The following is a 16,282-nucleotide window of genomic DNA, read 5'->3' on the forward strand; positions in this document are numbered from 1 at the left end:
ACACAGCTCATCTGTTCTGGCTAAATTGCCTTGATCTTTGACTCTGGTAGTGTTTTTTTTTGGGGGGGGGGGGTTCCCCCCACCTTTATTTAACCAGGTAGGCCAGTTCTCATTTACAACTGCGACCTGGCCAAGATACAGCAAAGCAGTGCGACATAAACAACAACACAGACTTACACATGGAATAAACAAACGTACAGTCAATAACATAATAGAAAAGTGTATATACAGTGTGTGCAAAATGTAGTAAGTGTGACAAGTAGTGTCACTGAGGTAGTAGTGTCCTCCCTTTTTATTAGTGGTGAGTAAGTCTTAATGGGACGTAATGGTGGTACAGGCTATGAGAGTAAACAAGATTCTAAAAGGACAGATAATATGAGTACATAAGGCCTCTGACCCATGTTTCTCTGAAGACAATGACCGGTGTCCACCATTTTTAGCTGCACTAGTTTTCTTTAGTGGTGCAGCTGTCAGACAGAGTTTGTGCTTTTCAGCTGCCTGCCAAACTTTTTGTTTCTGGCATATTTGGCCACAGACCAGTGATAAAAATCTCACAGCCAGATAAGTGCTATAATTTTCCCAGTCTTGATGATGCAATTCTTGTCACTTGTAATCTTCGTGGGTAGGAGGAAAAGTCAATTGAGAGAGCAGAGCAGAGCCTGGTATTTCTGGGAAGAACCCTCTCACTCCTACTGCGCCCAACCACTGCAAACTAAAGGCAGCCCTAGCACTAGCTCTGACCTGGGCTGACACTGAGGGGATGGCCATGCCATCTGACTGAGAAGGATGGGACCAGGATGGGGTCAACAAAGTGACAGGCAGCGTGATGGGATTGGTGTCATCAAAATCAATTTACCTCCGTCTCTGTTAATGTGTACCATTTCCCTCAGTATTTATCTTCATGTGATCTTGTTAAAACGAAAAATTGTAGTGAATTATCCTAAACTAAATTCAGTGTCTAAATGTGCACCTATTAGGAGCTAAAAATAAGAAACATCTGGCCTGGTGTCCCTCCAGGGTCAGTAGAGGTCAAAAATGCACCTAGGGGTCACTGTGACAACAAAAGGCAAACAGGAGGGGACACTGACATATGGCCCCTGGACAAAACACTGCAGGGTATAGAGTTGAAACAGCACATGCTAATCCACTTGGATGAACAGGAACAAAATGCAGAGTGGGACGCTGACACTATGAGCACAGCTGGCAGTGTAATTGTAAACCTCCTTGTTGTCACACCATAATGACACTCTCTCCGTATGTTGTATGTTCAAGCTCTGTGTGCAATGACAATGCAAGTGTATGTGTGTGTCTACATTTGAACCTTTTGTGGATACCAAGCCATTAACAGGGCAGTACACAGAGCCCCACCCTAACACAAATCTGGGTTGTTGAGGTTGGTGTTGTAATTTTTGCCCTCTAATGGCAGCTCAGTCTTCAATATTATTAGTCAGATGGGCTGGTGACAATTCTAAGGCAAACAGGCACCCTCTGGGCTGCTGCCAACACACAGGATTAGCCCACATCTTATTCTCTAACCCTACTCCCGAAAGACCTCCAAGTGCACTACACTCACTCACTAAAGAGTTCTGAGTGTACTACACTCCTATGTGCCCTCATTCTAATATTGATATGCTAGCTATCCCAAAATATTAATTTACATTCTCAAACATACTCTATACCTGTGTAATAACACTCTAGTTACTGTTAGGGCTGGGTGGTATAGCGTATGTTACGATATACCGGTATTGAGGACCGGTTTGGGTTTTTACTTTACCTTCTATAATGGTATTTGAATGTTTGGCTTGTCAAATGTGATACGCAGTGTGTAACGTTCATTTTTAGTTTACTTCGCTACTTGAGTCATCTCTCTCTCTCCATGCCGCTTTCCACACAAACCTAGCCCCGCCCACTGTCATTCAAGGAGCACACTTTCTGTTCCTCGACCACGATACACTTGCATTCAGTCTGCATTGTCAATGCAGCACATGCAACAATGTCGATGACAAAGATGCTGTTTTCACCTTGCTTCTTAATATAAATCATCTAGCGTCCTATAATTACACTATTCGTTTGTGTTTCTTACATATGCAAACAGCTAGTTTGTCTTTTCTTAGCAAGTTGGGCCTAAATCTTGTTAGTTGCTAATGCAAATCGATAGTTAGCTAGCTAGCTAATAAATATACTGAGTCAGAGCCAACGTAATTAGTTATATAGCCTAATAATACCAGTCATGGTGAATACCTAAATCAGCATGTTGTTTGAATTTTCTAAATCAAAGAGGGAATACGAGAATAATTCATATTTTAGCTACATGAAGTAGCTAAGAGAAAACATTCAATGTAGCCAAAGACTATAGAGTCCCCGAGCAAACACTTAACAACACTTTGGTTCCTACCCTATCACAATAACTCCTCCCTGGCATTTTCATTCGTTGTCATGTCAAACAACACTGTATTCAAAGTGCCCACTATTATATTCTAAGTATAGAATTACAATAATCATGTTAATTCCATGATTCCAACACCCAAGTGTTTTGCTCAAAATTGTAATTCAAATCGTAATTGCAACATTTGGTTAAAAATAATGCCTACATTGCCCATATTGCCCATATCGTGCAGCCCTATGTGGCAGTGTGGAAATTATTTCAAATGAGTGCAGGAAATGCAGAAATAGTTGAAAATCCTGAAAATTGTTTGTGTTTGAAGTTGAATTGAACAGTATAAAACAATCAGAATAGAGAAAGGTCCATTAAAGTCCCTTAGAATGTACAGTATGTGTTGGGTCACACACTACTCATAAAGCACATTTAGAACTTTTATCACTCAAAACATCAAATACCATCATACCGTCAATTTTTTTTAAAATACCGTGATATGATATTTTGCCCATACCACCCAGCCCTAGTTACTGTGTTATTGTAATTGCATTACAGATCCTATATTCCACTTGTGTAATAACAAAATATCAACTCCATTACAATGGAGTTACAGTGCAATTACTAAAGTAGCCTACTATGTAACAACATGTTAAAAGTAGAGTCATTTAAACATAACATTTCAACATCATACACAGGTATGAGAGCAATTTATTGCCAAGCTACCCATGTTCATAATAGTCCTAAATCACAAACACATGCACACACATACCCTGACTTTGATCAGGAGCAGATGGCATATAAAACTGACAGTCTAACTACAACATGTTTCAACCATTCAGGTATTTTGAAAACTGACATGTTACATTATCAATAACAACCACTTCTATCATGTATTATCCAGGAGTGAATTTCCAGTGTTTTTTGTTCCTGGTGGAGCCTGTCATCTGGCCTCTCCATATAGAAGCAGGCTCCATGTACCTCTGCTTTCCCAATCAGAGACACACAGGAAATCAGCCTCAAGCCATCAGAGGGAAACAAAACAAAAACTCTTCCATTTTCCTTGAGTTGAGCTGTTTAAACGTTTCTGCTTCCTTTTCTTGTTCTTGCCAATTAGACCCATTACTACATGTTCTGAATGGGATGTGTGTATATGTTTCTGTATCTCTTCTGCAATGTGTGTGTGTGTGGGGGGGTGCGTGCGGATGAAAGACAGACAGAGAGAGAGAGAGAGAGAGAGAGAGAGAGAGAGAGAGAAAGAAAGAAAGAAAGAGAAAGAGCACATTACCCAGATGACAGTAACAGAGGTGGTTTGGCAAAAATGAAAATTAAATTGTCAAAATAGGGATATAAAAACGGTTGAAGTAGCAGGCAGTTCTCAGATAGCTCTCCTGCATGTCTTTGTGTCATTTATTTTCACTCAGGCTGCCTGCTCCTGCTCTTAAGTCACTACACTACAGAGCCTAGCTGTCTGACGCACATTTCAATAAACAAAGCCACTTTAATTAGCTGGCTGAAGTTTCCAGGTGGCAAATGCCATGGTAAAAGCATGAAGATACATATCCCCTGCTACACACACACACACACACACACACACACACACACACACACACACACACACACACACACCGTGTGAGTTCCAAACCACCATTACTATGAGTAGTTGTTTATAATATATACAGGATCCTCTCAGTGAAGAGGAAAGGCTTATGGGGTTGACTATAGGAGTTGGCCAATTAAACCCATCAGAGAGGGAAAGCTTTTCTAAGAGGCCTATATTTACAACTACAGTACATTTTACATTTACATTTTAGTCATTGACCAGTGGCTCTTATCCAGAGTGACTTACAGTTGGTGCGTTCATCTTAAGATAGCTAGTTGGGACAACCACATGTCTCGTCATAGTAAATACATTTTTCCTCAATAAACTAGCTATCAGCAAAGTCAGTGCTAGTGGGGGAGGGAGAGGAGGGGGTGCAGGGGGATGATTTAAGATACTCTTTGAAGAGCATCTCACCACATGCTCTAATTATGCTAGCCATTCACTTTTTCTTAATCAATAATTCAGGATACAAAAAAAGTGCTTAGTAATCTCTATTTCAATTTTTGTATAATAAAAAAAAGAAGTTAAATGTTAAAGTCCTACTACAGTCTGCTTTTCAGCTGTATATACAGTTTATTATTCTGAAAGTATTCAGACCCCTTGACCTTTCCACATTTTGTTACGTTAAAGCCTTATTCTAAAATGTATTTAATACATTTTTTCCTCATCAATCTACACACAATACCCCATAATGACAAAGCAAAAACAGGTTTTTAGAAATGTAAAAAACAGAAATACCTTATTTATTATTCCGACCCTTTGCTATGAGACTCAAAATTGAGCTCAGGTGCATCCTGTTTCAATTGATCATCCTTGAGATGTTTCTACAACTTGATTGGAGTCCACCTGTGGTAAATTCAATTGATTGGACATGATTTTGAAAGGCACACATTTGTTTATATAAGGTCTCACAGTTGACAGTGCAGGTCAGAGCAAAAACCAAGCCATGAGGTCGAAGGAATTGTCCGTAGAGCTCCGAGACAGGATTGTGTCAAGGCACTGGGGAAGGGTACTTAAAAATGTCTGCTGCATTGAAGGTCCCCAAGAACACAATGGCCTCCATAATTTTTAAATGGAAGACGTTTGGAACCACCAAGACTCTTCCTAGAACTGGCTGCCTTGCCAAACTGAGAAATAGGGGGAGAAGGGCCTTGGTCAGGGAGGTGACCTTGAACCCGATATTCACTCTGTCAGAGCTCCAGAGTTCCTCTGTGGAGATGGGAGAATCTTCCAGAAGGACAACCATCTCTGCAGCACTCCACCAATCAGGCCTTTATGGTAGTGGCCAGACGGAAGCCACTCCTCAGTAAAAGGCACATGACAGCCCGCTTGAAGTTTGCCAAAAGGCACCTAAAGAACTCTCAGACCATGAAAAACAAATTCTCTGGTCTGATGAAACCAAGACTGAACTCTTTGGACTGAATGCCAAACGTCATGTCTGAAGGAAACTTGGTACCATCCATAAGGTGAAGCATGGTGGTGGCAGCATCATGCTGTGGGGATGTTTTTCAGTGGAATGGACTGGGAGACTAGTCAGGATCGAGGGAAAGATGAACAGAGCAAAGTACAGAGAGAATCTTGATGAAAACCTGCTCCAGAGTGCTCAGGACCTCAGACTAGGGTGAAGGTTCACCTTCCAACAGGACAATGACCCTAAGCACACAGCCAAGACAACGCAGGAGTGGCTTCAGGACAAGTCTCTGAATTGAGTGGCCCAGCCAGAGCCCGGACCTGAACTTGATGGAACATCTCTGGAGAGACCTGAAAATAGCTGTGCAGCAACGCTCCCCATCCAACCTGACAGAGCTTGAGAGCATTTGCAGAAAAGAAAGGGAGAAACTCCACAAATAAAGGTGTGCCAAGCTTGTAGCATCATACCCAAGAAGACTTGAGTCTGTAATCGCTGCCAAAGGTGCTTCAACAAAGTACTGAGTAAAAGGTCTAAATACTTATGTAAATGTGATATTTCAGTTTTTTATATTTAATACATTTTCAAAAATGTCTAAAAACCTATTTTTGCTTTGTTGTTATGGGGTATTGTGTGTAAGATTTGTCTTTTTCATTCATATTAGAATAAGGCTGTAACTGTAAGGAATGATGCTGGAGAAGAGCAGCAGGTAGGGAGAGTCAACATTTAATTAGGAACAGACATGGAACAAGACAGGAACAGTGTCAGCACACGGGTAACAAAGACAGATGACAATCAGTGCAGCAGCGGGGAACAGAGATGGGGAACGGACAAATATACAGTAGGGGAAGTAATAAACAGGTGATTGACTCCAGGTGAGTCCAATAATACGCTGATGCGCGTGACGGGGAAAGGCAGGTGTGCGTACTGATGGTGGCTGGAGTACGTAATGCTGGGGAGCCTGACGCCCTCGAGCGCCAGGGAGGGGGAGTGGGAGCAGGAGTGACAGTAACGTCACAAAATGTGGGAAACGTAATGTGGTCTGAATCCTTTCCGAATTCACTGTAGCTCCATTCTTGTGTATTTTATTTTATTCCTCTTGTGTTACTATTTAATTAGATCTTTATTTTTATTTTGCATCGTTAGGAAGGGCTCTTAAGCAAGCATTTACACCAGTTGTATTCAGTGCATGTGACAAATAACATTTTGACATCACAAGTAGGAGGATGGGTCTTTCCTCTTTTGTTCACTACTGCTCCTCTGTTGTTCCTCAAGGAAGGGGGAGGCTGATGAGATCAAAATCAGAGTGTGGTACGCTCAGCTGAACACACCATTGGGTGCACACTGCCTGCCCTCCAGGATACCTACAACACCAGGTGTCGCAGGAAGGCCAAGAAGATCATCAGGGACCTCAGGCACCCAAGCCACAGCCTGTTCTCCCTGCTTCAGTCACTCAGACACCAGCAGTACAGAAGCATCATGGCTAAAACTAAGACTGGCCAATAGCTTCTACCCCCAGACCATCAGGGTGCTGAATAGCCACCACTAGTCAGCTACCTGCTCCCCCTGTCCCTCACCCGGACTTCTTTCCCCTCTCAACGGACAATTACCCTGCCCATACCCCAACTGACATTTATATTTATCATTATCACAGTTGTAAATATGTATATATTATTATTATGATTTAGTTTTTTATTGTTTTATTCACACCAGCAATGTTGGAGCTCAGAGCTGAAGTATTTCACAGTACACTGCAACTACATCTGCGACCCTGTGTATGCTACTAAATACAAATCTAATCAGACCACCTCCATACCGTACTCCTTGAAGTTGCAGTTGTGTCTAAAAAACACCATTTTGCTCAAAACATATTTGTTTACCCTTTAGTGTGTGTACTTTACTGTATTTATAGACTACCGGTCAAAAGTTGTACATATTTTATTGAAATTTAAGCAGTGAATAACCTGCTTAAATTAAGTCCAGGGAATAATCTGAAATGGAACAGAGGTAAGCAGTAAACTGTTGTTTTTTTTTTAAATTTAGGTTACCAAAAACTGAAAAATAATGTACACTTCAGAGTTGGAAAAAAAGTTACAGCTGTTCTGCAGCAATGGAAGTAAATTAAGCCTTGAATGTTGATGCTAACAATTCGTACAGGTGTCCCAACTTTTGTTGATAACCTCTGCCTGTACTGTATAAAAGCAGTGTTGGAACAGACTGTGTCACTAAACCATCTTAAGCATTAATTGGACATTATTGTACTGCAGGAAGTAGTATATTGCTATCATAATGGTGAGAAAAAGGCAATTAACAAAGGAAGACGGACAGACCATTATAACCCTTAAAAGTGTAGGTATTTCCTTTAGAGAAATTGCAAAGAAAGCCAAGGTGTCAGTGAGTACAGTTTCCTACACCATCAAAAGGCACTTGGAAACTGGAGGAAACTCTGACAGGAAGAGGTCTGGCAGATCCAAAGCCACAAAAGAATCAGAAGACAGGTTTCTGAGAGTCAACAGCTTGTGTGATTGGTGGCTCACAGGACAACAGTTTCAAGCACAGCATAACACTGGTCGAAGTAGGCAAGTCTCAGTTTCAACTGTGAAGAGAAGACTTTGAGCTGCAGGTTTGACAGGTCGAGTGGCAGTATGAAAGCCATTCCTAAGATGGCAAAATAAGAAAAAGAGGCTTGTCTGGGTCATGAAGCACCGCCAGTGGACTACTGAAGACTGGAAGAAGGTCTTATGGACCGATGAATCAAAATTAGAAATCTTCGGTTTATCACGCAGGGTTTTTGTACGCCGTTGAGTAGGCAAAAGAATGGTTCCTCAGTGTGTGACACAAACTGTCAAACATGGAGGAGGAAGCGTGATGGTCTGGGGCTCTTTTGCTGGATCCAGAGTCGGCTACTTGCACAGTGTGGCACCCTGAACCAAAACGGCTACCACAGCATTTAGGCAGTGGCTTGCAACACCCTCTGGTGTACGACTAGTTAGTCAGGAGTTCAAACTACAGCAAGATAATGACCCAGAACATACCTCCAGGCTATGGGGTTCACTCTACAGCAAGATAATGAACCAAAACAAACCTCCAGGATATGTCAAAACTACCTTAGAAAAAATAACGAGACTTCAAATCATGGAATGGCCAGACTTAAACCCCATCGAGCTGGTTTGGGATGAACTGGGCAGAAGGTTAAAAGCAAAGCAACCTACAAGTGCAACACATTTGTGGCGAACTTCTGCAACAGTGTTGGGAAGAACTTTTCAAACAATATTTGATTTCCATTGTAGAAAGAATGCCACGGGTGTGTTTGGCTGGTTTGTCTGCAAAACGTGGCTACTTTGATGAGTCAAAAATGTAGATTACATTTGGCTAAACAAAACGATTATTTGATTTATTTGATCTATGCTCTATGAGTACATTAAGACATTAAACTGTGTGAATTTCAATAAAAACAGGAAAAATTGAGGTGTTCTAAAACTTTTGACCGGTAGTGTACTTGGGATGTCCCTTTTCAACAGTAAAAGTAAAAAAAGAACTGGGCTGGGTATACCTGGTAATACCACTGCAGCCACAAGCACAGAGGAGTCCACAGATGAGCAGCATAGTATTTTTTAACATCCATTACGCAATATTTTACAATAGCAGCTTAGTGAATGTGTGGCCTATTATTGAGGCGAAATCTTCAGACACTAATTTCATAATACATCAATTTAAATATGCAAATATAATTAAGAGTCCTTGATAAATTGCTTCCGCATTAAGACATGACAGATGGATGGATTTGTTTTGAAATGCCTAACAATAACATCATAATAAAAGCGTTAACCAGCTATGTCACCCACCCACTTCCCTTGTGCCATACATCACAACAAACAAATAACCCTCATTACCATTCATTCTAAAAGGTTCCTCTTTGAAGTGTGCTTTATTCTTTTGATGATGTTGTGTCAGGATTTTGCCTTATGTGGACCTTTAAGAGGTGTGTGTGTTTGCATATATGTGTGTGGAGATCAGTGTTGATTAAGTGTCTGGAGCCCGAGGGCGATAATGGGAGCTTCTAATTAATGAGCCAGAGCATATCTCAGAGTCACAGGGTCCTATCTGCACAGAGCAACTATTCTCGCACTCGCGTATACACACGTATACACACGTACACACACACACACACACACACATATGCACGCACATACCTCCAAGCCTCTCAGTGGGGTTCTTTCTCAGTCCAGTAGCCATCCCTGATAAGTTTCCTCTAATAGGGATGGATGAGGGTTAGCACGTTGACCACCCAACATGCTCCCAGACAGTGCGGGAGAGATGGCCTCCCAAAATATTTCAAAATCCTTCCTCTTTGTTGGGTACCCTCCCCAAAGAGCAGAGAGGACCAGTGTGGTGTCAGTATGAATCTAACCCATAACACCAACAAGTGCTATGTAGGGTGAGGGAGGGAGGGAGGGGTTAGGGTTAGGGGACTCTCAGATTCCATATTGCTGGTCAGGCAGGCAGCTGTCTTATACATATTCCCAGGCAGCTAGAACAAACAGCCCCTGCTCTAGACTAAAGCTTCCATGCGCTCCGTCCCAGGTTACAGAATCACAGGGACTTAGTGATTCCGTTTCAACATGACAGCGCACTCTAAAGCCCACAGTCAATCTTTAAGTACACTACATGCATACAGATGTGGACACCCCTTCAAATTAGTGGATTCGGCTATTTCAGCCAAAACCATTGCTGACAGGTGTATAAAATCGAGCACACAGCCATGCAATCTCCATAGACAAACATTGGCAGTAGAATGGCCTCACTGAAGAGCTCATTGACTTTCAATGTGGCACCGTCATAGGACGCCACCTTTCCAACAAGTCAGTTTGTCAAATGTTTGCCCTGCTAGAGCTTCCCTAGTCAACTGTAAGTGCTGTTACTGTAAAGTGGAAACATCTACTAGTAACAACGGCTCAGCCACGTAATGTTAGGCCACACAAGCTCACAGAACGGGACCGCTGAGTGCTGAAGCGAGTTGCACGTAAGAAAATACTGTTCATTGGTAGCTTCATGAATTGGGTTTCCATGGTCAGCAGCCGTACACAGGCCTAAGATCACCATTCACAATGCCAAGCGTCAGCTGGAGTGGTGTAAAGTTCACCGCCATTGGACTCTGGAGCAGTGGAAACGCATTCTCTGGAGTGATAAATCAAGCATCACAATCTGGTAGTCCAACGGACAAATCTGGGTTTGGCAGATGCCAGGAAAACACTACCTGCCCAAATGCATAGTGCCAACTGTAAAGTTTGGTGGAGAAGGAATAATGGTCTGGGGCTGTTTTTCTTGGTTTGGGCTAGGCCCTTAGTTCCAGTGAAGGGAAATCTTAACGCTACGGCATACAATGACATTCTAGATGATTTTGTGCTTCCAACATTGTGGCAACAGTTTGGGGAAGGCCCTTTCCTGTTTCAGCATGACAATGCCCCTGTGCACAAAGTGAAGTCCATACAGAAATGGTTTGTCGAGGTCGGTGTGGAAGAACTTGACTGGCCTGCACATAGCCCTGACCTCAACCCCATCGAACACCTTTGGAATGAATTGGAACGCTGACTGCGAGCCAGGCCTAATCGCCTAACATCAATGACCGACCTCACTAATGCTCTTGTGGCTGAAATAGAAGCAAGTCCCTGCAGCAATGTTCCAACATCTAGTGGAAAGCCTTCCCAGAAGAGTGGAGGCTGTTATAGCAGCAAATGGGGGACCAACTCCATATTAATGACCATGATGTTGGAATAAGATGTTAGACGAGCAGGTGTCCGCATACTTTGTAGTGTATGTAGTGTATGTGACAAACAAGCCAGTCTCATAGCTCGTTACCAGGCTGCCTCATTCCCTCAGATGCCTGGTTTGCGAACTATGAGAGCTGGATAGACCACTAGATCAATGGAATCTAACCAGCCTAAATTCAAGTGTACATTAATATTAAGCCTGTTGTCAATGGCCTTACAAACCTTCTGTGTCATAGGCTCTAGGTGTTGTCAGTGGCGTATACTGTATGTGTGTTCCCGATCCACTCATGTTAACACAGGCTGATCAGAACCGCAGAACTAGAATGAATTATTATATTTCTATGATCAGAACATCACCAACCCTGCTAACAGCACAACCCCAGATCTTTTAAACCCAAGAGGGCTCATTCTAAACAGCCTATGGGATATTAAATGTGGAAATATCTCCTTCTCACAAGAGATAATCCAGTGTGCAATCTGTCTCACTTCAGTGTCTTTAACTCATCGTACTAAAGACATGTGATCTTATTCTATCCTCTCACCCAAATCCTTCTTTTCCACCCAATTACTGTAATGAAGAAAGACTAGTTTATCCACCCAAGTGGCTGCACTCCAGAGTTATGCAAAGACGCCATGCAAAAAGAGGGACATTTTCTTCAGAGCTGTGTTTAATAATTCAGTGGACTTGGACATGGATGAAACGTGCTTTGGCATGTTGTTTAAATCAAGGCAGCAGTTTAAGAGGCGTCTGCGGCAGGATCAATTATAACTGATAACATCTGTAAATCTGTGTACGCGTCCAATAAACTTGATATCAAGTTCGATTTGATATCAGCACTGTCGCACACAGTGACGCAAAAGGAGAGAGATCCTGTGTGGTCCTGCACAGACTCAACACAGTCCACAGACATGGAACAGAGAGAAAGAGAGAGATCCTGTGTGGTCCTGCACAGACTCAACACAGTCCACAGACATGGAACAGAGAGAAAGAGAGAGATCCTGTGTGGTCCTGCACAGACTCAACACAGTCCACAGACATGGAACAGAGAGAAAGAGAGAGATCCTGTGTGGTCCTGCACAGACTCAACACAGTCCACAGACATGGAACAGAGAGAAAGAGAGAGAGAGTGTGTGTGTCTGTGTGCTTCTTTATGTCTACTCTTGACAAACTGTGTGTCTGAGCACACATACACACGCATGGCTGTGGTCAGACCCACCCCTCTTAGTCCCTCAGTTTGGAAACCCCAAAGCAAACTCATCCCTCTCCTTTTCAATGACCTTTCCTCCCTCCATCGTCGCCGCACCAAATCTAAAGTCCCAGTTTTCAGCTTCTGTCTCATGTCAAATGTATCCATGTGCTGCCACTGCAGACACAGACAGTGTTCTCTGTACTTAGACACACACACACACACACACACACACGTACCCACACACACGTACCCACAAACACTGAGATTGAGAGAAAAAGGGAGAAAGAGAGAGAGCGAGAAAGAGAGAGAGAGACAGGCTGCCTTAAGCAGACCTGGCTCTCAAGAGAAGACAGGCTATGTGCACACTGCCCACAAAATGAGGTGGAAACCGAGTTGCACTTCCTAACTTGCCAAATGTATGACCATATTAGAGACACATATTTCCCTCAGATTACACAAATCCACAAAGAATTTGAAAACAAACCCAAGTTTGATAAACTTCTAGGCCTCCCAAGTGGCGCAGTGGTCTAAGGCACTGCATCGCAGTGCTAGCTGTGCCACTAGGGGTTTGAGTCCAGGCTCTGTCGCAGCCGTCCGGCGCACAATTGGGCCAGCAACGTCCGGGTTAGGGGAGGGTTTGGACGGCAGGAATGTCCTTGTCCCATCGCGCACTAGCGACTCCTGTGGCGGACCGGGCGCAGTGCGGCTGGCTTCCGGGTTAAGAAGGCATTGTGTCAAAAAGCAGTGTGGCTTGGTTAGGTTGTGGTTCGGAGGACGCAAGGCGTTCCAGCGATGAAACGAGACTGTAACTACCAATTGGATACCATGAATTTGGGGAGAAAAAGGGGTGAAAAAAGTTCATAAAAGATTGATAAACTCCCATATCTACTGGGTGAAATACTACAGTCCGCCATCACAGCAGCGATATTTGTGACCTGTTGCCACAAGAAAAAGGACAACCAGTGAAGAACAAACACCACTGTAAATACAACCCATATTTATGTGTATTTATTTTCCCTTTTGTACTTCAACCATTTGCACATCGTTACAACACTGTATATATAATATGACATTTCAAATGTCTTGATTTTTTTTACTTCTGTGAGTGTAATGTTTACTGTACATTTTTATTGTTTATTTCACTTTAGTATATTATCTACTTCACTTGCTTTGGCAATGTTAACATATGTTTCCCATGCCAATAAAGCCCTTGAATTGAATTGAATTTAAATGAAAGATTAAAGCCAAAATACTGTATCTAATAAGCGATCATCAAAACTGAGTACTGCAGTTGATGGAGACTACAATGGAAATTAGATTAAATCAAATGTGCAAAAGTTCTCTGACTTAATGTGCTAATGAAATACAAATAGAAACGCAAGCTGCAGCACAATAGCAAACTACTAACAAAATGTTCCTTTGGATTTTAAGATCTCCTCTCCTCAAATTTAAAATTGATTTCCTCCCCAATGCAATAATGAGGCTCTAAATACTTTAATACTCCAGCCTTATTATGGCAATTACTGCTCTTTCTCCACTTACTAATATCTGCTTGAGAGGCACCTCAATGTGCATTAACCCTCTTAACAGGAGAGGGAGGAGTAGCACACAAAAACTATTCATGGGAATATAGAATTATAGGCACATCTCTGTGTAACTGAGGAGAAGTAAAAATAAAACACCAAACATTAGTGATTCACAGACTGGTGTGAGTGATATCACAGGGAGATAATTCACATGTTTTTCCCCACATACTCAAACACCCCAGGCCCTGCTCTATCTCAGCTCTGACTAGCAAGCTCTACCTCTGGATCTACCTATGCTGTACCTCGACCTCTGGTTCTGCCTGTACTGTACCTCTCCCCCTACCTCTACCTTTACACCTACCTCTACCACAACCTCCACCTCTATCCCTAACACAACCTCCACCTCCACCCCTACCTCTACCACAAGCTCCACCTCTATCCCCACCACTACCACGACCTCCACCCCTACCTCTATAACAACCTCCACCTCTATCCCTAACACAACCTCCACCTCCACCCCTACCTCTACCACAACCTTCACCTCTATCCCTACCACTACCACGACCTCCACCCCTACCTCGACCAACACCTCCACCTCTATCCCTACCTCTACCACAACCTCCACCTCTATCCCTACCTCTACCACAACCTCCACCTCTATCCCTACCTCTACCACGACCTCCACCTCTATCCCTACCTCTACCACAACCGCCACCTCTATCCCTACCTCTACCACGACCTCCACCCCTACCTCTACCACAAACTCCACCTCTATCCCTAACACAACCTCCACCTCCACCCCTACCTCTATAACAACCTCCACCTCTATCCCTACAACAACCTCTACCCCTACCTCTACACCTACATCTACTTCTACCACGACCTCCACCCCTACCTCTATAACAACCTCCACCTCTATCCCTAACACAACCTCCACCTCTATCCCTAACACAACCTCCACCTCTATCCATACCACTACCTCCACCCCTACCTCGACCAACACCTCCACCTCTATCCCTAACACAACCTCCACCCTTACCTCTACCTCTTCAACAATCTCTACCTCTATCCCTACAACAACCTCTACACCTGCATCTACTTCTACCACAACCTCTATCACTACCTCTAAACCTACCTCTACCACAACCCCACCTCTATGCCTATCTCTACCATAACCTCCACCTTTATCCCTACCTCTACCATAACCCCATATCTACACCTACCTCTACCACAACCTCCACCTCTACCACAGCCTCCACCTCTACCACAACATTCATCTTTACCTGTACCACAACCTTCACCTCTACCACAACCTCCATCAATACCACAACCTTCAAATCTACCTGTACCACAACCTTCACCTATACCACAACCTTTAGCTCTACCACAACCTCCACCTCTACCCCTACCACAACCTCTACCACTACTCCACCTCTACCACAACCTCCACCTCTACCACAACCTCTACCACTACCACAACCTCCACCTCTACCACAACCTCCACCTTTACCACAACCTTCAGCCCTACCTCTACCACAACCTCCTTCTCTACCTCAACCTCTACCACAACCTCCACCTCCACCCCTACCTCCACCTCTACCACAACCTTCACCTCTACCTCAACCACAACCTTTACATCTACCACCTCCACCACAACCTCCACCTCTACCCCTACCTCTACCACTACATCCACCTCTACCACAACCTTCATCTCTACCTGTACCACAACCTTCACCTCTACCCCTACATCTAGCACAACCTCTAACACTACCACAACATCTACCTCTACCACAACACCTACCTCAACCACAACCTATACCTCTACCACAAACTCCACCACTACAACTACCTCTAACACAACTTTCACCTCTACCCTTACCTCTACCACAACCTTCACCACTACCTCTACCACAAGCTTCACCTCTACCCCTACATCTACAACAACCTCTACCACAACCTTCACCTCTACCTCAACCACAACCTATACATCTACCACCTCTACCACAACCTCCACCTCTACCCCTACCTCTACATCCACCTCTACCACAACCTTCATCTCTACCTGTACCACAACCTTCACCTCTACCACTACCTCTACCCCTACCACAACCTCTATCACTACCACAACCTCTACGTCCACCAAAACCTTCACCTCTACCACAACCTCTACCCCTACCACAACCTCTACCTCTACCACAACCTTCACCTCTACCCCTACATCTAGCACAACCTCTAACACTACCACAACATCTACCTCTACCACAACACCTACCTCAGCCACAACCTATACCTCTACCACAAACTCCACCACTACAACTACCTCTAACACAACCTTCACCTCTACCCCTACCCCTACCTCTACCACAACCTCTACCTCTACCACAACCTTCACCACAACCTCCACCTCTAC

Source organism: Oncorhynchus nerka, linkage group LG13 (assembly GCF_034236695.1).
Source record: "Oncorhynchus nerka isolate Pitt River linkage group LG13, Oner_Uvic_2.0, whole genome shotgun sequence".
Classification (NCBI taxonomy): domain Eukaryota; kingdom Metazoa; phylum Chordata; class Actinopteri; order Salmoniformes; family Salmonidae; genus Oncorhynchus; species Oncorhynchus nerka.